This window comes from Alligator mississippiensis, chromosome 4 (genome assembly GCF_030867095.1).
Source record: "Alligator mississippiensis isolate rAllMis1 chromosome 4, rAllMis1, whole genome shotgun sequence".
In the NCBI taxonomy this organism is placed as follows: domain Eukaryota; kingdom Metazoa; phylum Chordata; order Crocodylia; family Alligatoridae; genus Alligator; species Alligator mississippiensis.
Genome location: NC_081827.1, coordinates 237,873,262 through 237,893,474, shown reverse-complemented (window position 1 = coordinate 237,893,474; position 20,213 = coordinate 237,873,262). Strand labels below are relative to the sequence as shown.

At 44.4% G+C, this 20,213-nt stretch overlaps 1 protein-coding gene across 11 annotated transcripts in view; it reads left to right on the top strand.

Annotated features, from left to right (window-relative positions):
• R3HDM1 (R3H domain containing 1) overlaps window positions 1–20,213 on the top strand; it is a 170,310-nt gene that overhangs the window by 6,915 nt on the left and 143,182 nt on the right. The window contains exon 2 of one of the 11 annotated variants that reach the window (XM_019480430.2): window positions 18,006–18,125. The exons of the other annotated variants lie outside the window; for them this stretch is intronic. The gene's annotated coding sequence lies outside the window, so the exon portion shown is untranslated. The remainder of the gene's footprint in view (window positions 1–18,005; window positions 18,126–20,213) is intronic. 11 annotated transcript variants of the gene reach the window in all.

Below are 20,213 nucleotides of genomic sequence, written 5' to 3'. Positions count from 1 at the left end.
TGAACAGCGTTTAGACCACCAGAATTGCGGAGGTTGCTCCTGGTTTGTCTTGCAACTGGCCTTAGCTCTTCTGATTCATGAGGGACTAATTAAGATGGAGTTGATGTGGGACTATCAAGGTGACACACTGATGGTAGTGAATATTGTGCTTCATAATCTGTTTGCAAGCTCTGAGGGGTGAATGGTATGTGTATGCTCTTTGATTGTCTGTAGTATTAAAGTACACTAACTAGTTTCATCCTGGTGAGTGTATATTCCAGTGATCTGGGGGCATCCTATTCATGGTGTTGGTGCTGCGTTGGCCGTTACTAAATCAGCTTCCAAACATTCTTGAAATCAGTCTATTAACCAACTAAATTTTATCTCGGGAAAGCCAGACTGAGGCTATCCTAGCCATACCACAACATTCATTTGAGCTCTTGTGATCTCTGCTGCATGAGAAGCCTCCGCTTAGTGGGTTTTTTTCCCTTTTGTATATCTGTTTTGATAGCGCAACAGGTCTCTTCCGCTTTAGAGAAGGCCACATGGGCCTCCTTATTCTTCCCAGTATTAGTATGCATGTGCCCTTTCATCCTGAATTAAACACCCCCACGTGTACTGAGTGCTCTTAGTTCTATAGTATATGCTTTATGTTTTGGCTGGGTTTCCTATTCCTGTACATATGTCTAGTGTAGTGTTGATGGGGATTCCTAAATAAGAGAGCCTTGGAGCTAACATGCTATTGTATGCAGACTAAAGTAGAAATTCCTATCTTGGGCTGTTTGGAGGTGTTCATTTAAAGGCACAATGGGATCTGATCTGCAATCCCAACAATTGCACTTCTCGCCATGTGACACGAGCATGGCAGGATGTGTGATTTTTTGGGATCAGAGATGAGATCCTCGGCAGCTCTGGCTGGGGGGAGCCAAAAGACTTCTGCTGCTGGTGATGTTAAACTGTGCACCTGCAGGGATTTTATACATTGCAATGCATGGGTATCCCCAAATCAGGCTGCTGCTCCCCAGTCCTGAGATCCCTGTGTGTTGCAATAAGTAAGAATGGTTGGACTGACCAGCAGTTTTCATAGGTCCTGGAGCATGGAAACATTTAAAAAACACATGTGCAACTGGGCTGTACATTGTTATTGTCTGATGTCTCTGGTGCCTGAGGATCATGGAGAGCACCAGGGGTGTCAGCTAAACAAGTTTTTTAAATGTCCTGATGCCCAGGGAGTCCAGGATCAAGAAGTCTCTCCCTAGTCATAGGATCTCATCTCACCGGGACCTTTGAAAACCATGTGTGCAGCTGGGGACCCTGGGATTGGAGCATGCTAGGACCCTTAAAAACTATTTGTGCAGCCCAGCTGCAAACCAGCTTTTTAAAAGTCTGGGGATCAGTGAGCCTGAGAGAGGGGAGATGTCCCCTGATATCGGCTCACAGCACCCTCCCACCTGCCTCCAGGGACTGGGAGGGAGTGTAGGGTCCAGGAGCTGGTTCTGCCTCCTGCTCAGTCGAGTAGGGGACAACTGCATATCGGACATCGGGGCTGCTTTATGTTGGATCCCTACGCTCAGCTGAACATTGAGATCCATCCTAGACTAGCCCCAACCCAGCATTAAGCGGAATAACTTTGTGGCTTGTTTACTGTATTACCATGTGATAAATTGACTGAAACTTGTGGCTGGGTTACAATTTAAGGCATAACTTAAGCTTAATCACATCTTCAGTGTAACACGTGCCAGGGACCTTAGTTACATTTAAGTCTCATTTTCAAATTTTCCTTGCAGCCACATGGGCTAGAAATCTCCGTGGGAGAAAGGGACTTGGCCAAGCCCATGCCTGGCCCTGCTGGGGGAGGGCCTGTGGCCTAGACCTAACCCAGTCCTGCAGGAAGGAAGAAGCATGGCTTAGACCTGCAGGGGAAAGGTGTGGCCCAGCCCCATCCTGGCCCCATGTGGGGAAGGGAACTTGACAGGGTCTATGGGCAAGGTGGAGGGGGCCTGACACAACCCCATCCCAGCTTTGCAGGGAAAAGGGGGAATAGCGTTATCCTAGCCCAGCCCTGCAGGGGGGGGAGGGTGCATGGCCCAGCCCCATCCAGCCATGGGAGTGGGAGCAGTGGACATGACCTGGCCCCAACTGGCTGCACGGGGCCTGGGTTTTGGGAATTTGCCAGCAGGGCTGGGTGGCCATATTTATTGCCACTGGTTCCTGTTGCCAAATTTCCTGATCCATGGGGAGCCCTGTGGGCCAGATATGTATGGTTCTGCAGGCCACATTTGAGCCATGGGCCAGAAGTTGAGCACTCCTGTGCTTTCATCATCACCTGACTCATGAGCTGAGGCCTTCCTTAGTATGGTTCTGGTCTTGGACCCTGGATATCATTTGTGCGAATGCAGTCAGAAAGGTTTCATCTTTCTGGGCTTTTTTAGCACCTTGTACCCCAAAAGTAGGTTTAGATTTTTTTGTGACTGGTGAACAGCTCAGTGTCAAGGAAATCATAAATCAAGAACAGATGCTGATTAAATATTCGTGAAAAAAATATACTGTGGGCCTGCATCTAATTTATTTTCGAAGCTGATAGGACTGTGGATTTCTTTTGGGGATTCAAGTCCAAAATGTGACTTGTAGTGGAAACTTGGTGATAGGGAAGTATGGAGTGACTTCCTTCTTATGCCAGTCAGCACATAATACTGCAGGCAGTGAATTACAGTAGGCATACATCTGTACATACAATAGGTAGGTATACATAAAATAGCTATCAGGCTTTGTAATGTACTGTCCTTACTAGCTGGTTGCAGAATTGAGAGAATATTTGAGCTTGGAATTGCCAGGAGCTTCCATTTGAAAAAAATCCCCCAAAACAAACAAAGCAAAACCCTCAGTACCTCCATCCCTAACTACTAAAAATTTCTTGGTTAAGGGATTTCTTGTAGAAGCTGCACCATCTCAGAGACTCTCTTTCTAACCATCTCTTGGTCTTTGATTGTTACAAAGGGAAGGGAACTCTTCTCTTCCTCCTGATTTAGTATAATTCATCTCTCTTTCTCTTCTACCCATACACTTCTTTGTCTGCCTCCCACGTCTGTTTTAAACAGTCTTTCCAGTCAGCAGTGTGAAGTTGGCATGATGGGTGTCAACTTAAGGGTTCTAACCTTTGGTACCTTGAATAACGGCATGAAGCTGTGATTAATCTTAAATTGTGTTTGCCAGCGGCCTGGGAAAAGTTGAGGTATGATGAATCTGTCTTTTTGAGCTCATAAAGACAGCATAGGATTGATTTTCATAGAATTGGTTCCCATGTGAAGGTTTTCTTCAAATTTTTCAAACTTTCGGTATGTAGATCTTTTGAATAGATATTTATTTTTCCTGGAAAAATGGATGGGCTCATCCTTTTCTTCAATTAGATTCTCTTGGTAGAAGCCTGGTGACAGGAGTGCTTCTCAATCCTTCTGGCTAGCTGGCCAGGGATTATTAATTTTTTCCACCGAGGCATGTTTCTTTTCCCCCAGGTCTTTATATGAGCTTTTTTGGTGGATTTCATATTTCAGGGATCAAGTTTTTATATATAATCCTTCATTTGGAATTATGGGGAGGTACTAGAGGACTGCCAGCCTTCAAGTGGCTTAATTTGCATTCATGCCCCCCAAAAATTAAATTAGCTTTCTTTGCCGGGCAGAACAAAATCAGTACTCTTCAATTATCCTCTGTCCAAGGATGTCAAACTAATCATCTATGACTGGCAGTAATAAAGCCTGTCCCATCTCCACAGAGGAAATGAGGTTTATATTTAAGGTAACCATAATAATTTGAGGAAAATCCAAGACAGGATAAGGAAGTCCAGGACAGGGAGGTTGTGTGTGTGGGGGGGGGGGCAGGACAGCACAGCACAGTGTGCACATACACACAGCCCAACCCCAACTCTACCGGGCAAGCGACTCGTAGCCCAGGTCTGAACCAGGAAGCAGCCTGTTTGCTGGGCTCCCTGGAGAAAATTGAAGCAAATGTCCCAGATTGGCATGAACCCACCTGCATGTGCCTGGTTCCCGACTCAGATTCCCACGAACCCGGGACTTTTGCTTCAGTTTTCTCCAATGGCCGCACTGCTGCGACAGCCTCTGAAATCTAGGACAGTCCCAGCCGATCTAGGATATATAGTCACCCTAGCTATATTCCCTATTATTGCTGGACAAAATTCAGCAAACTAAAGAAAAGTTCTTGTCCTCTGGTATCTCAACAGTTCTATGAAGAAATTACAGTTCAAAGCAAAGACCTTTGAAGGAGGACATGAAATCACTGTATTTAAAGAATATTTACCTCCATAATTCAGCAAGCAAGAAACCTTCATTTCGATAATTTATTTTTAACTTGTTTTGTGCTTAATTTTGCCTTTATAAAAAAAAATACTGATTCTCATTTGTTTACACTAAATTAGACCTTCATTTGCAACTAATTATAGCCTGTACACTAAATTTGATACTATTTCTTGCACAAGAGAATACACTATATACACATTCAAGCAATTAAACTTTATCATGTTTATTTATATTCATAATTTTACATGTTATATTAGAAAATGGTGAATATGTTTCTAATGTATTATACTGATTTGGGCTTGTGATATTTGTTGAGTTGCTTTTCATTCAAGATTGAAATTGAATTGCAATGTAGAAGGCAAATGCTTTTCAATTGGTTTATGAGATAAAGATGCCAGACACATGTTTAGATTTAAAAAAATTCCTTGTCTTAAATTTAAAACTGATTGATGCTGTTAAACAAAAATAGCAATATTTATAGTTAATTAATTGAACTGATTCAATGACATGGTAAATGAAAATAAAAATTTTGAACTAGTGGATCTGAGCCTTGCCACTTAGTTCTTATCTGTAGACTGGATGTTGATTGATCAGCAGTATTACCTAGAGGGTGTGTTGTGCTTTTACTTTTGTTTGTTTTGGTTTGGTTTCTTCTTCCTGTCTTTTAATCAGTTTCTTAATATGAATGAACTAGTTGAAGTTAAAAAAGAATTCACTTTGTACCTGCTAAAGTTTTATAACAGCCATTTAAAAGTTGGTTTATCACTTCTGCCCTTTGTTTTAGGTGTTTAGCTAATGATTTCCTTCCATTAAATGGCTTGGCTTTTTCAAGCTTTTGATAAATGTACTGCATAAATACTGTTTTTATTTTATTATAATAGCCTACATTAAGTTTAAATATCGGTTGTCAAATTGAAGTAGGTGTAATTTCAAAAAGAACATTTTACATTTAAAATATGAGTATCTTTATTTAAAGAAAATCTTTTTTTATCCATATTGGTTAGCACGATCTTAGTGGATTCTTTCTCTTGGTATGGAGCTTAGCATGTTCTTGAGGAATTTGTCATTACAGGAGAAGGTTTGTAGTTTTGCCCAAAAAATCAGTTTTAAGAGAAGTACTCATTCACTTGCTTTTTTTCCCTCTGGAATCAATAGTCTGTTGTATGGATGTTCTCTAATAGTCCTGTGCTCACATGAGTCTACTGCAGATGTTGGGCAATTGATATTTGGGGTGCACTGAGAAGGATTTTTTTTTTGACTGATATTGATGGCCAATTAACCAGCCGTATCCATCGATACCGATCCAATAGCTGATATGCACCCGGGCAGCTTGGAGAGCAGTGTTCGGCTGTAAGTCTGTGAGAGGGAAGAAGGGGAGGTGGGCAATCAAGGCGCCCATGGTGAGAGAGGGAGTGGGGCTGGGCAGGGACAGGCACTGCCCAGCCAGGGCAAAGTAGGGTGCAGGATGGAGCTGTAGGCGGCTTGTCTGGGTGTCAAAGAGATGGTGGGGTACGGCTCCTGCCACTGCCCACAGCCCTGGGAAAGCATGAGAGGCATGTTACCCCAGATTTGTGTGTAGAGCAAGAGCGGGCTGCCTGCTGTGGACTTGAGGCCAGGGGCTATGATAGCTTCTTCCCAGTGGGGGCCTGTGTCGGGGGTTGGGGCAGGCAGCAGTGGCAGTGGGAGGCGGGGCTACAGGGTGGTCTTCGGCCACTCTCGTCACAGACCCCCTCCCAGTGCCACCGCCTCCCGCTCTGCCCCAGGCTCAGCCCTGGCCTAGCCCCCTGCCGGGAAGAGGCTGGCACAGCCCCCGGCCCTGAGCCCACAGTGGGCAGCCTGCGCTCGCCCCATGCGCAAATCCAGGAGACACATGCCTCCCCCGGGGGTGCATGCAGCAGCAGGAGCTGCCCCCCATACTGCCCAGACTAGCAATCCATGGCTCTGGCCCACGCCCCACCATGCCCCAGCTGGGAAGCATCTGCCTTTGCCCATGCCCCATTCTCTCCCTCACCATGGGGGCCTCAAGCTTCACCCCCCACACCTTTCCCCCCCTACAGACTTACTGGCCAGGCGTTGCTTTCCAAGCTGCCAGACTGCATTCCTGGCCCCATGCATGCTGCAGCTATGCACATGCATGCAACATTTATTAGTGACATCATTATCGGCTACACTGGCCAAAAAAAGCTGATTGCCAATAATGTTGTTTCCTTTTATCAGTGCGGATCCAATATGGACTGATATATTGGTGCACCTCTAATTGATATCGTACAAGAAAGGTTTATTTTATTAAGATAATTCTAAGATTAATTCCCGACGGGTGAGCCTGGAGCTGGCGCGGGGCCCAGACTGGCAGTGGGGGTGGGTTACAAGCTGGTGCTGAGTGCAGGGAAAAGCGGCCCCTCCCTCGCACCGTGGCCAGTGCCCCATGCTGCAGGTGCTCGTAGCCCATGTGGGGCTGCCTGTGCCTGCTCAGGACTGCCCTGCGCAGGCTGTGAGTGGCTGCAGCAAGGAGTGCTGGCCACAGGGCAGAGGAGGGGCTGCTTCCTGCCGCCGTGCCCCCCCCCGCCCCCCCCCCCATTCCAAGCACCAGTTCGTCTCCTGCCCTTCCCCCCCACCTTACCTGAGCTTCCCGTCCCAGGGTAGCCACATGGTCCCAGGCCAGAAGCCCCTGCTGGGGCTTACAGCTGCAGGGGGCAGGGTCAGGCAGGCTCTGTTCTTGCAGGAGTCCACTGAGGCTTCCCCTGGGTGCTACTGCCCCTAGTTCTTGTCATCTTTGACAGGAACCAACAACAGATAAAAAAATTTAGAAAATGTAGGGGCCCTGCAGGCCGGATCTGGCCCGTGGGCCATATTTTGCTCGCCCCTGATCTAGGTGGAAATGTAGAGAATATGTAGTTGAGTAGCTTAGCAGGCAAAAACTTAATTGTTCAGAATGGCAGCTACACACAGAGGTGGTATTACATCTTCTGGTAAAGGAATTCAGTCTTTCTATGAGAAATCATGCTAACCCTCTGTGTGAACCAAAAGATTCTAGTGGTGTCTTCTTCTTGGTCTGGCTGTAAAGTTAAGATAATAGTTGTATAATAGAAGTGACCAAAGAGACTCATTGTGACAGGGTACTTGGTGCACACCTGTCAACTTAAGAAGGGAGGCAGCTTGGGGAACAGCCTGCAGGTGGTGAAGAAAGGGGCTGATTAGGGAGTCAGCTGAGCAGAAGGGGGCTGGGTTTGAGGCACATAAGCCCAGGACTTGAGCTTGTCAGGCAGTGTAACCCTGAATGCCACTGAGAGGAGCTGGCAGCAAGGCTGCAACAGGGCTTCTGATAATTGCTGACCTGCACTAAGCACCACTGAGCCCAGGAACAGACCAAGTATTGGAACAGGTAGGCCTAGGAACAGGAGTGGGTGAGGCCCTAGCCTGGAGGGGCAGGCCTTGGAGCAGACAGGCTTGGGAACAGGAATGGGTAAACCCCTGGCCTGGAGAGAGGTGTTGGAGAGTGGAGGACCAGGATGCCCAAAGCTCAGCTAGTGAGTAGAGCAGCACCGGAGAAGGATGATATAGGCCTGGGAACTTAGCACTCGAGAGAGGCGAAGCAGGCCTTGGAACAGATAGGCCAGGGACCCAGTGCTTGAGAGGAGCTAACCAGGCTTTGGAACAGATAGGCCAGGGACCCAGTGCTTGAGAGGAGCTAACCAGGCTTTGGAACAGATAGGCCTGGGAGCAGAGGGGCCTTGGAAGAGATGGACCTGAGGCCCAGAGAATGAGGGAGAAAGCTAGAGCCGAGAAAGGACTAGGTACTTGGGGAGTACATCCAGTGCCTGGGGAAGACCACAAGAGTCCAGTGCACAAGCAGGACTAGAGCGAGACTGTCTGGTGCCTTGGGGGTGGGGGGGGCGGAGGGGAACCAGGAGGGTCCACTGCTCAGGGGACACTAGGGTGCACTAAGGGAAGCTCAGGCTGGGAGCCCATAGACTATGAAGGGCGCATGTTAGTAGATCACCTGTGAGGCTTGGGAGTAGGTACTGGGGAGGCTGGAGTCACAAACTAGCCCTTAAGACAATGACCAGAAACACCTGTGATCATAAGAGTAAGTCCAGGCTTGGGAAGCCCTGGGGCAGCCTCCCTTTCATCAGAAATTAATAACATCAAGGCATGGCAGCAAGTAACAGGGAGAAGGCTCCAAGGAAAACCAGGTTGGCAAGGATTAAGTGACCACCCAGGGGGCGTAGCCCAGGGGAAGGGAAGCCCAGGTCGAGCTGGGCTAGAGCAGAGCAGCTGCAGCGGTGTCCCAGGTGCTGGCGTGGTACAGCGCTGTCTGCGGGTTGGGGCCAGGGTGGGCTCTGTAACAAGTGCCGAATGCCAGAGACGTGACTGGGGTAGGGCGGAATGTGCAGAGATGAGCTGCCTGGCCCAGCCCAGCCCAGCCCAACATGACTCAATCTGTGGTGCCCGGGGGTCTGCGCCCCAGGAGACAGAGGTAGAGCCTAGCAGGGGCCAGGGCAGCACTGGGCTTGCATGGGGCACTTTTACATGTGCTCCAGGAGTTGGGGGTGCCGGGGGTGGGAACTGGCTTTTTAATTAGAGCAGCTCCGAGAGCCGCTCCAAAGTGCTGCCTTGTTTCCTTTGTCAGTGTCCCCACTTAGAAATGGCAGTGCGGACACGAACTAACGCTCGTTGGATGAACTTGATTACTAAATATCGGTTATCGGATTAGTATCGGCTGATATGGCTGGTTAATAATTGGCTATTGATATTGACTAAGAAAATCTTTATCAGTGCACCCCTAATTCTGTCCCAAGTGCAAGACATCATAGTTGTCTTTGTTGAATCTTAACTGATTGGTTGCAGAGCATTTTTCCAACTTATCCAGGTCATTCTGGATCCTGGCCCTGCCCTCCAGAATATTTGAAGCTCCACTCAATTTGATGTCATCAGCAAACTTGCTAAACACACACTCAATCCCATGATCCCAAATCATTAATAAAGATATTAGACAATACTGGGCCCAAGGCAGACCTCTGGGTACCCCACTTGATTCCTCTTCCCAATTAGTCGTTTAGCCATTGATGACTACTCGTTGAGTATGATGATCCCTTACAGTACTTTCATTTAGTTTGTATTTCCTTAGTTTGTCAGTGAGAAGGTCTTTAGAGATGGTGTCAAAAGCCTTGCTTAAGTTAAGGTATATCACTCATTAAGTGAATCCACTATTCTCTCCCCATCCACAGAGTTTGTCACCTTCTCATAGAAGGAAGTTGTGTTGGTCAGGCATGACTTGCTCTTAGTGAACCCATACTGGCTGTTCCTGATGACCTTGTTGTCACCTAAGTGTTTCACAATAGATTCCTTGAGGACCTAGGCTGGCTAGTCTGTGATGTCCCAACTCCTCCTCCTTCCCTTTTTTAAAGTAGGGTACTATATTTGCCCTTTTCCAATCATCCAGGACCGCCCCTGACTTCTCTGAATCCTGAAAGAGGACAGCTAATGGCTCTGAAATTACCTCAGCCAATTCCTTCAGTACCCAAAAATACATTTGATTCAGCTGTGGTAATTTGAAAGGATCTAGCTTCTCTAAGTAATCCCTAACTTGTTCTTCTATGATTCTAAGTTGTTTGACTCCTTCCCTATCTCTGCTGCCAACTGCACTTATCTGGTAGCTGTGCCCCTATTTTTGAAGACTGAAGTAAAAAAAAGTATGAAATATTTCGGCCTTCTCTGCATTGTACGTAGCTAGATTGCTTTTTGCATTCCATCAAGGATCTATGGTTTCTTTTGTCTTTCTCTTACTCTTAACATACTTGTAGGATCCCTTTTATGTCCTTTGCCAGCTGCATCTCAAATTGTGCCTTCACTTTCCTAACTTTCTTCCTGCATGCCCATACAATACTCTTATACTCTTCCCTAGTACTGTGAGCAATTTTCACTCTTCATAGGATTCTTTTTTGGGTTTCAGTTCATTAAAGACACCTGTCTAGTCAGGCTTGTCTCCTGTTGCACTTTTTGTGACATTGGGATAGTTTGCTCCTGCACCCTTAGGGTACAGGTAGCTTTCCTGGACTCATTTCCCCACCAGAATTGCCTCCCATGGGATCCTGCACACTAGGTCCATGAGTTTGTTAAAGTCTGCTCTTCTAAAGTCCACTGCTTATTTTGGTGTTCTTCATCCTTCGTCCCCTTAAGATCTTTAACTCTATCATTTCGTGGTTACTGTCACCCAAGTTACCTTCACATTCTCACACTATTCCTTCCCTTGAGCAGCAAGTCAAAAAGAGCTTCTTCTCCAGTTGGCCCATCTACCATTTGTATAAAAAACTTGTCCCCAGCACACTCCAGGAATTTGCTGGACTACTTTTGCACTGTTGTGTTTCCCTCCCAGCAGATGTCCCAATAATTAAAATCCATCATGAAAACCAGGTCCTGTGATTTGGAAGCTTCTGTCAGTTGTTTAAAGAAGGCTTTGTCCACCTCCCCTTCCCGTTTTGAAGGCCTGTAGTAGACTCCCACTATTACAATATCTCTCCTTCCCTACCCTGGCTCTCCCCTCTGGCCTTTACATAGAGGCTTTCAACAGGCCTACATTCCCCTTTGCACTGCATGTCAGAACACATATACCTTACCTTTTTAGATAGACAGCTCCTGCTTTTTCCTTCCTGTCTTTCCTGAACAAGCTTTACCCATCTATGACCATACTGTGATCATGTAAACTATCCCAGCACATCTCCATAATCCCAATTACATCATAATTCTGTGATTTGTACTAGGATCTCCACTTCTTCTTTCTATTTGTTCTCCATACTTCTTGCATTAATGTACAGGCAGTCCTCAAGACTTATGACACAAGTGGTTCCTGAAAGCCTCATCTTGAGTCGAAACGTTGTAACTCGGAATCAGTTTTCCCATAGGAACAGTGTTATAAATGGGGGATTGGTTCCTGAACCAAGGCCTATTTTCACCAAAAATAATCCAGAATTTTGTACTCAATTAATTATAGATGGGTAATATAGCTACATGAATGTATTTATATTGTAAACAGCAATTGTATTGATTTGGAAGGACTTCTGAGGTGACTTTGCTGGACTTTTTGAAGGGCTCTTGGTTGGAGTCTTCTCAGGAGTCTTGGCTGTGGGTTTTTCTGGAGTCTTGTCTGCTTTCTTAAAGTATCCAAGGAGGTTTGGACAGATGTTCTCCAGGGAGATGGGTGACGCAGCAAACTTGTTCACTGGCATGTCATGACATCGGATCAAGCCTTGTAAAGTCGAAACTGACATCAGAAAGTTGAAACAGGGTGTCAATTTATAAATGTTGTAAGTGCGAAATGTAAGTCGAGGACTGCCTGCATGACCATTAAACAATTAGTATCTAATTGACTGTCCTATCCTTTCCCTGAGAACAATGCTAAGGCTTCCACTTGCTTTCTCATACTAAGTTTTTATCCAAGGCCCCGCACTCTTTACTTACCGCTGGGCTTTTGTCTCTATCCCTCAGTGTACCTAATTTAAAGCCCCCATCACTAGCTTAGCAAACTTGTACACAAAGATACTATTCTAATGTTTTCATCAGGTGGAACCCATCTCTTCCCAGCAGTCCATCTTCTCAGAATATCATCCCATGGTGGAAGAAACCAAAGCCCTGCTGGCAATACCATCTACACAGCCATGTGTTGATCACCAGCCATGTATTGATCTCATGCTAGCCAGGCCTTTGCTCTTGATTGGAAGGATTGGAAAGAATGCCACATGGGCCCCTGTCCCTTTCACCTTTGTGTCCAGAGCCATGTAGTCACTTTTGATCTGCTCAGGTTTACTTCTTGCAGGCATTCCTGTGAGTTTCCATGTGGATGGGCAGCATGGGATAGTAGTTAGAGGGCCAAATGAGTCAGTTGCCATTCAGAAAAAAATGCCCAAGAGTTACTGCCATGTTCAAAAGCTGATCCAGGATTTTACAAAGGGGTTGTGGGAGCAGCAGCTGGCTCTACAGGAGTGGCTGTACACCCTTCTTTCAGCTTCTTTCCCCCATCCCTCCTTTTTTAAGTCCCTAAAGCAGATAAGAATTGCCTCCCTTCTCCTTCCTGCTTATAGGCGCATCCTCTCGCCTTCTGCCTCCACTCCTCCCTGCTCCCCCACCTACTATTGCAAGTATCCTGTGGGCAAAAAGAGCTCCCAAGCTGCTCCATCTGTGCTGCATGGAGGCTGGGGTCAGCTCAGGACAATGGCACCAGAGACAGTAGGTGGACAAGTTGTTCTTCCCACATCTGCTCCTGGGCTGACCAGACAGGGAAGGAGGAATCCCGTCTTCCTGCCACTGTTGCTCCCCTGGGCTGAGCTTAGCCCCTGTGCAGCCTGGCTGAAGTGGGATGGTAGCTCCCCTTGCCCTCGGGACAGTGGCAGTAGCAGGTAGGGGAAGGGAGAGGGATTCTTACCTTCTTTGGGAATTTAAAGTCCCTGGCTTGTACTGCTGCCAGGTGGTCAGAAAGGAGGATTTCTGGACCCCAACTGGGTTTGCCCCCAGTCATGCATCAAAATGTGAAGAGGATGAGCTAGGTGACCAGGCTTGTGAATGGAGCCTATGAAACTGCAAAAGATAGTCAAAAGTAATGTCCATTCATGCATCTAGTCCTAGAAAGAAATCTAGTCACATGGCATAGTTGGGGTCTTTTCTGGTAGGAAAAAGCTTTCCCCTCTACAGCTGTATCAGCACTAAGATTCTCTAATTTCTTCAAGAAGGAATAGAGGTTAAACCTGACAGTTCAGGCATTCACAGGGCAAGTTGCTTTGTCTGGCAGACGAGTACCCGTTTTTGTCTTACCCAAATGTCCAGTGTGTTTTGAAACCAGTATCTCTCTGACAGAGTTCTTTCGTGGAATCTCAACCTGTTACTTTAATACCATTTAGGCTCTTCTTTTGAGCCATTCATCAGTGCCTCGTTACTGTAGAACCCTTCAAGTGGCCTGCTTGATAGAATAACATTTCAGCTTGCAAGGTGTCTCAGTTGCAACCTCAGTACTGCCCCTCTCATACAGGCATAGGGTGTGCTCTGAACACCACTGCCTTTATATAAAATGTTTGTTTGGTTCCATAGATCGTAGAAAATTGTTATCTTGTGTGCCAGCTCAGCCTCTTCACACCCCAAAGAGAAATTATTGCATATTTTTGATGTCTGTAGAGCTCCCAAGGTCTATTTACATCAGAGCTGAGTTCAGAAAGACAAAATATAAACAAATCATTTATTGTGTAACATCAAAGAAAAAGAAGCCTTTGAAATCTGTTCCTAGGTAGTTAAGCTATGTGCAAGTAAAAAAAAACCAAGCCCAATATACTCCCATCTTCCAAATTCAGAATTTGCTTCCTCAGATTGGCGGCAGGTTCATGGGTGGTTCCTTCCATCCTGTCCTTCCTCCCACTTGGAAGCAGTGCTGTTATGCGACTGTGAACCTCATTATAATAAAAAGTAGAAATAGTTTTACTTCTTATCTGAAAACTTTCTTGATTAGTAATTTTTTTTTATTATAGTAACACCTAAAAGTGCTAGTCATGACCCAGCACCCTGTTTTTCTGGGCACTGTGCAGTGTCTGCCTCAAACTTTACTTTCTAAGACAAGAGACAACAGACTGAACCCCTGTTCCACTGTATAAGACTTAACCCATCCTGAATGTGCTGTTTGAGCAAACATATGGGATTATGAAAGGACATTTTCAGGTAGGGACCATATGAATGTTGCTATTTTAGATATAATTTCCTGTTTTGTGGGGTAAATGCATCGAAAAACAAGTCTTAAAACTGCACTGCATTTAAATGTTTTGTTTTCCAGTTTGGATCATCAATAGGGTTTGGCCATTTATGTCTTGCAACAGAAACCTCTGCTGTTTGAACAAATGGAGGGAAGGTACTTCAATGAGTTCAAGGTAGTGATGAGATCTCATCTGGAATACTGTATAATTTTGCATACCCTAGTTCAAGAAAAATAAGTATAAATTAGACCACTTTCAGAGAAGAGCTACTAGGATGACTGGGGAATAAAGAGCCTGTCTTACAGGAATAGACTAAAACAGTTTGGTTTATTCAGTCCAGGAAACAAAGGCTGAGAAGGAGATATTATTTCTCTCCCTGGTCGTAATCCCATCACGTACTTGGAGAGAACAGAGAGATAGTTAAAAGACAATCTTGGCAGAAGAACAGATAGAAACTGGCCATCAATAAATTTAGTCTGGAAACTTAAGATGTTTCTGATCATGAGAGGAACAATTTTACAATCAGGACAGTAGGACAGGAAGCCTAGCCACTTTGAAGGTTGAACTTGATTAGTTTATGAAAGAGAATGTGATGTGATTGTGTCTTATAATGAGGAATAGGACCTGATCCAAGAGGTCCTGTATTCCTAAATGGCTCTAGAAGTCTGTGGTTATCCTTCACTATGTAAAAGATGAGAGACTTTGCCAAAGACTTTTCATAGCTACTTTCAGGCTAGACATCAGGAGGCGCTACTTTACAGTCAGGGTGGCTAGGACCTGGAAGCAACTTCTAAGTGAGTGGTGGTGGCTCCTACCCTGGGGGTCTTTAAGAGGAGGTTAGATGAACACCTTGCTGGAGTCGTTTGACCACAGTACTTTTTCCTGCCATGGCAGGGCGTCGGACTTGATGATCTGCTCAGGTCCCTTCCGACCCTGCCAACTATAAAACTAGCAACAGAGGGACAGAAAAACTTGGGGTTCCTGATTTAATTCCAGGGTATGCAAAAAGGTAGGGCAGGGTGGCACTCTAGAGAATAACTAATTAAAAAATGTATAAGCTTTTGTAGGCAAATTTGTCATATGTGGTTAAAAGCCAACCTGTCACTGCTTTACTTAGGTTTCTGTCTTTGTGGCTCTCTCTTACCTGTCTCAAACTTGTTACCTGTCCCTACACTCTCAGTCCCTGGCTCCTGATCCTCTCCCCCAACTTTTATGCATTTTCTACGTGCTTTGACCTCATTCCTGTCTCTCTATATCTGTTCATTCCCTATCTCTGTATCTGTTCATGCTATACATTAGTATCATAGGAAATTAGGGTTGGAAGGGACCTCAGGAGGTCATCTAGTCCAACCCCCAACTCAGAAACCTCCAAGGATGGAGATTCCACCACTTCTCTAGGTAACCTGTTCCAGTGCTTCACCACCTTCCTACTGAGAGAATTTTTCCTAATATCCAACCTAAACTTCCCTTGCTGCGGTTTGAGACCATTGCTCCTTGTTTTGTCACCTGCCACCACTGAGAACATTCCCTGGTTGCTGCTCTTTAAGCCCTTTTGCTGTCCTCTGTTCCCCACCTGTTCTGTTTCTCCCTATCCTGTGGCTCCTGCAGTAATCTCTTACTCCCTCCCAGTGTAGTGGCTTCCTCCTTCTTTATACTTTCCAGGGTGCCAGCACGGTGAAAACTGACGGTCTTCCTGCATTCAGTTCCAGTGTTTAGTGCTACAACTCTTCCTAGTAGACAGAAGAAAGAACTGTAGAGAAGAATCTGCCTAGTGCTTGCTTCCTGTGAATAGAGATGGTGCAGTTCAGATGGGAGCTTCAGAATATTTAGCTTCCAGATTCTAAAAACAGAACAAAAAACCCTCTTATGACTATGAGCTGGTTGTAAGATTTTGAGACCTGTAATTTGACCATATTTTGGCAAATTTTTACTATGATGGTAAATGGTGCCTTTTTGACATGGTAGTGCCAGCATTCTTCTCCCTGTCAAATTTCAAGTCCATGCTTAAAAAGTGTTGAGGTGCTAGATCTTTTCATTTGATCTGTTGGTTTTTTGTTTTTTGTTTTGCATTGACAGAATAGATTATTTTCCCCAACTGAATTGTTGGTAACAGCAGAAGTAAAAACATCTGGGCATGTTCAGTTTAGCTGAAAGGTTACGTTTTGGAAACCTTTTTTATAAGCAAAAGAAATAGTCTTCTAATAAAAAGTATCTGTCCATTTTTACTATAGGCTTTGTTGTCTGTATTAGCTAAGAAAAACAGTAACAATTTGTGAAGAGAGCTTTAATTATCAGGGCAAGAGGAGAGTTGAGAGACATTTAGTTGACATGGGTATTTTTTCTAATAGCTATTTTTCTAATTCAAAGTTACTTACGTGTTGTGGCAGCTAGAGGCTGTATTCTGGTTCTCTCTTCTTGGGTGCATGACTTTTAATTTTACTGCATGCAATACTTGTCTGGTGCAAACCAAATTTAATACAAAAAAATTCACCTCTTTACCTCTTCCAATTTCCTTTTATCCTTCTCTCAGTAGTATTGCTGATTAAAAATAAATAATAAAACATTGGTCTGATCTTTGCTTGCTTTTTGATGCTTCAGATGTTGTAAAGCTGATGTTAAAAAGGGCAAGTTATTAAGAATTCTAATGGAACACAGCTTCTGCAATGCTGTTGAAAGCTGCTGTCTGCTGTCAGGGGCTAGAGAGATTAATATTTCCAGTAAAAGTTTAATTCTTAATTGCAATGTTACATCTGTGAATTAAGGCTTTCAACTCTCTGCCTTTCACAAAGGCTAGATTTTTTTTTTTTTTATGCTGCCATTAGACTCCTGAATTTCTTTAGACTTAAATTTCAGTTTCTGTACCTGTTGTGGTAGGGTTGGGATGATGATTTAGCTGTGATGGTCCAGAAAAAGATCTGACAAAGGGCATGTGGTACTTCAAAAAGCTCATCTGTATTCCTGCCAGCTATACAGTTAGTCCAATAGTCAGAGATGACCCGAGTAGGGTGCAGGGCCCCACCCCCAGATGCAAGGAAGCCAGTGGCAGATGGCGGGGTGCCAAATGGCCAGACATGATGCTGGCAGCAGCACAGAGTCGCCACACTGCTCCATGGGGCCCCCCAAAGTGCGGGGCCCAGGGTGGTCACCCTGGTACGCAGCCCCTTAGGGATGGCCCTGCCAATAGTCCAAAAAAAGCTATCACCCACAAAAATCCTATATCTGTTGTATCACTTCTGTAGTAGTATTCCTGGCTTTGATAATAAGTACTAAGATAAACTACTATATTAAATAAGATACAGTGTTTAAGATAATTTTCTGTTTGCTTCCTTTCTTACTGGTCACCTGCCATTGGCATAACTTGCTCCTTTTTTTGAGGTTTGTGTTGTCCTTAGTTGTTTTCTAAGCACCCAGTCACTGGTCCTTATTATTTCTTTGTTTCTATATAGTTACCTTTGGAAGTAATTCTTATGATACTGTGGCTGTTTTTTCTATCAGATGCCCAGAAATGACTGTTTGAAGATTGATATTAAGAACCATCCCTCCATATCTAATATAAAATACTATATTACAACATAAGTAGAGTTTGGATTCCATTTTTTAAGTCATTTTAAACTGCCAAATAGTATCTTTATAAAATACTAGACGTTTTCCTTGCTGCGTAAATAATTCTGTTCAATGTTAATAAGACTATATCCTACACAATGAATAGAGTAAAATGGATAATTGTATTTTTATTTGTGGGTATGCACACGCGCACAATCTGGCTAGGGTCTGAGCACCTTGAGTTTTAACTGCAATGAAAGTTGAGGAATTTCACCTCATTTGCAGTCAGGCTGTTAGCAACTATAGTAAGTCTGTGAAGGAGGTTTTAATTTGGATTTTGGTGTAACTAATTATGTCACTAGGTAGGTAGGTGTTTCAGAGCACACTAAACATGCCCCCAAACATTTCAGTGTCTGCATTTCACCTTTTCTTTCAATAGATTATCTTCAAGTGTTCTGTCTACTGCCAGAAGCTGCTTTCAGTGATGCTGCACAGTATTATCCCTCTTCTAAAAATGGGGAAAACTAGGGTGCAGATTGACTAAAGTAAGATCAGTCATGTAAGTAACTCTTACTTTTCACTCAAGTGATGTAAATGCTATACTAGGCAATATCTCTTTCACTTATCCTTTTATTAGAGGATAGCATGAGGCAGAATAATGTCACTAGTTTTATGCTGTTTTTCAGTTAATGGGATCTAAGAAGAAACATCCTTATTTACTCAAGCCTTCTTTTGACTAGGGAAAGTGTTTGGGTTTAGCTAAGCATCTATGACCAAAGCTCAGCCTAATCAAAACATGGCCTAATTTAGGGAATTAGCTAACCTCTTTATAATGTAGAAAGTAATTTTATACTCAGCAAGATTTGCGTTTCTAAATTCTCTGAGCAGTTATCTAAGGCTTCATGACGTTCAGTTTTTCCTGCTCTTCCAGGACAAATCATGAGTGCACAGATGTTCAAGCTTTTTCTCCCAGAGTAAAAATGGCCACTCTAAAAGAAAAATAATCTGGGAGCAGCCAGGTTGAATCACTCCCAGCAGAGCTTCTCCTGGAACAGCAAATGTCTGTATGTAGTGTGGCTTCTCCTAGAAGAGAGTATAGTCCTCCAGCATTTCGTGCATAGGGTCCTCCCCCAGGTGCATAGTGCCACCACTACAAGCTCTCCACTCTTCGGGGTCTCAGCATTCAAATATCTATACACATGGCTCTGGGAAAGTTTCTCTACCAAGAGAATAAGCTTGGGAGAATTGTCCCAGATCATTTGAATGTATGTCTGCAGCCTAAGAGAAGTAAACGCAGTAATATTATGTAAGATATTATTTTTGTACTAATTTGTCTAAATTTGATACTGTAATCATTTTGATACTTGTGACCCAGAGGTCCTATTTCAAGATTATTTGCTTCCCATTACATAGTATCTGGTTTTAAGTTTGTTTTATGAAAGTCCAAGAAAAACATGTCCTTCAAAGACTTAATTGAAAATTTACACTTAACTGATGGGCTGTACCTTGTCAAAACATTTTGTTCTTGAGGCCTCCCCATTCCAATATAAGATATTAAGAAGTATGACTTTCTTGTCTGCATGATATAAAAATGTTTTATCTCTAGAAATCTAGGTCTCTTTCAAAGGTCAGGAAGTTCAGAATTCAGGTTTCCTAGCAACATCAGCTCTTCTTCTCTTCCCAGGTGCAATAAATAAAATATGGTTTATGTAGGTGTCACAGATCAAAATGTGTAGTTTAAACAATACAAAGCTCCATTTACTAATCCAGGATTAACAGGAACAGTAGGCAGGCAAGGTTCCTTGTGTGAATTTGATATCTTTTATTAGACCAACCCAAATGGTTGGAGAATAGTTATTAAGCAAGCTTTCGGGTTCAAAAACCCTTCGTCAGGCTAAGGACGCTGCAGCAGTTGCTGCGTGCTCTTCCTGGATGGAATGAAAAGTAAAGAAGCCAGGGGCTGGGCTGGGCTGGGGAGTCAGTTGCCAGGCAGATTATAATGTATCAAAAATCCAATGCCTATGTTTAGTCCCTGATCTCTAGTATCCAGCAGGTTGATGAAATGGAGCTCATAGGCTCGTCTCTGGGAAGTGTTGTGTAAGTTTCCCTTGAGGATCAGGACTGAGAGATTGGAGAGAGAGTGGCCCTCCTGTGAGAAATGTGCCCCCACCAGTAATTGGGTGTTTCTGTCTTTGATGGATTTCCGGTGTGCGTTCATTCTAGTGCGCAGTTGTTGTCTGGTCTCTCCTACGTATCTTCCATCAGGGCATTTGGTGCATTGGATGAGGTATACTACATTCCTGGAGGTGCAGCTGTAAGATCCTGGGATGCTGATGGCTCTGCTGTGGGGTGTAGTAATAGTGGGGGTGGTGGAGATGTGGGGGCAGGTTTTGCATTTCTTGTCCTGGCACGGTCTGGATCCTTTTGGTGTGTTCTGGGGTTGAGGAAGTTTGCTGCTGGTGATGAGGTTGGCGAGGTTCGGTGCTTGTCTGAAGGCTAGGATGGGTGGCTCTGGAAAGATTTTTTTAAGAATAGGGTCTTTTTCTAATATGGGTTGCAATTTTTTGAGGATCTTCCGTATAGGTTCAAGGGATGGGTGATAGGTCATAACCAGCAGTGTGCGATTTGTGGGGGGTTTTCTTCTGTA